This window comes from Nestor notabilis, unplaced genomic scaffold (genome assembly GCF_000696875.1).
Source record: "Nestor notabilis isolate BGI_N333 unplaced genomic scaffold, ASM69687v1 scaffold2594, whole genome shotgun sequence".
Taxonomy (NCBI): Eukaryota; Metazoa; Chordata; class Aves; order Psittaciformes; family Psittacidae; genus Nestor; species Nestor notabilis.
In genome coordinates this window covers 12,413-14,433 of record NW_009926678.1, presented here as the reverse complement: position 1 = coordinate 14,433, position 2,021 = coordinate 12,413, and positions in this window count along the sequence as shown.

The following is a 2,021-nucleotide window of genomic DNA, read 5'->3' as shown; positions in this document are numbered from 1 at the left end:
CAGGAATGTTGAAGTCAGCAGGGGAATTGGACTCCCAGACTGAGGGAATGCCTCCTCGTTTGTGGCTGGGCTTAATAACAGCAGAAGGGATCACTACTGCAAGTCTGAGCAGCTGGAAAAATCTCCTGGAAGATGTAGGAAGAAGAGAATGGGTCTGAACAACATCTCTTGCCTGACTAACAGAAAGGGAGGCTCAGTTATTTAAGATGCATGCTAAGTTTTTATCAGGCTATTTGAAGGGAAGCTTAGGATACGCTAATACAATAGATACCAAATAGCATGACAGCTTCAGGAATCTGAGTAAAATCTGACAGATCTTTTGAAACTTATGAAATATCACCTGTACTATACCTAAAGCAAATGGAACATGGTGGATTTTGCTATATGAACACCCTTGAACAAATGAGCTTTCTCCTACTCAGAAAAACCTTATCCTTCAGTTGGGCCAGTTAACAAACACATTATCGAAGGGAAAACCTTATTCAGCTTTACGCATAGCCATCTATTCACTTTTAAAAGTGGGCTGTAACTTTATAAGAGCATGAGATGCTTACAGGCGCCTTTAGAGAGGTATCAACAGGAGAAACAGACCAAGACAGGACGAAAGCAGAGTGTCTTTGCACACTGAGAGAATTCAGAAGATCATTAGCATACAAAACCATAGTCCTTACAACTTAATCCTGAAAACATTTCTGCATCATTTGTGTGGGAAATTGCTCCAGTCTAGTTTTCTGAGTATAGAAGGGGCTTGTACCTCTATTTTGCTTCCAGCAGGTTTCTGAAAAATCTCAGTTTCAAGCCTGTGCTGTGCCTGACTTTCAAAGTTCTCCCTTATAAACAACCTTTTAGCTGCCTCTTAGCCACTAAGCTCAAGTTCAAAATCCTCTTGAACCTAGTTTGCCAGCTCTCTATCCAGTCCTTGTATTGCCTTTAAAATCTTTCTAATGCAGGTGACACATGGGCATACTTTTAAGCATATTAATCACTGCTTAGAAGTCATTCTTCACCTGATAGATGCTTCCTTCTCTTATGGGGGCAAGATTCTCTTTTTTAGGAAGATTGATTCCATTTCTCTAAAACACATCTATTAAAACAGTGGCTTCTACCACTCAATTTATTCTGACGGAGAGAGGGGAAAATTATACCACACGGGAGTCCAGCAAATTAAAATGGGTGTGTTCTGAAAATTTAAGAGGGAACTAGTTTCTAAAATATTTGTTAATTACATTAATTACATCCTCTTTCTGTACAGGAAGTATCAAGATGATTATATGGGGAGGGGAGGAGGAAGAAAGGGTGTTAAGTTAGCATATCAACAGACCAATTCCACTGTAATTTATTCCTTTTGTTCCTGTGAAGCCCAAGCTCCATATCAGTTAAAGCTGCAAAATGAAAAAAGTAAGACTAAAGAAACTTAGTTCCACATTAATGGCCAAAGCACTCAACTGAAATCTCCCAGGACATAGGAGCTTGTAGAGTCATCTGTTTTGCCATGGTGTTAGCCTGGAAATGAATCTAGTATCCCTAATATTAATATAGCTTACATGTTATCCAGCATTGGCACTGACATCTTCTGTTTAATATAGAAAGCACTTGTCACTTCTCTACAATTCAGGATAGGAAATGGAAACAGTAATGTACTAGCTATTATAATATAATACCATGCAGTTCCATATATGGTATTATAACAATATATGGTATTATATTGAGTTTAAGCTCAATCAGTAGATTAAACTTTGGATGTATGTGAATAATTCCTCAGTGAGACTGTGTGTCATGCACTGACAACAAAGGATGAAGAAATTACTTTTTTTCCTCCCATTATTAAATAAATGACTCCCTGCCTTTTTCTATACATGAGTACTTTGTACAGTGACTTTTTAGAAGATTTTCACTGAAAAACTGAACTGGCTTGCAGATGCTGGGAAGAAGACAAGCAAAGATTAATTTACCGAAGTTGTAGAAAAGTGACGATGCAGGGTTTGGACTTTATTCCAGATTTCAGAGTCCGAAACTATGAC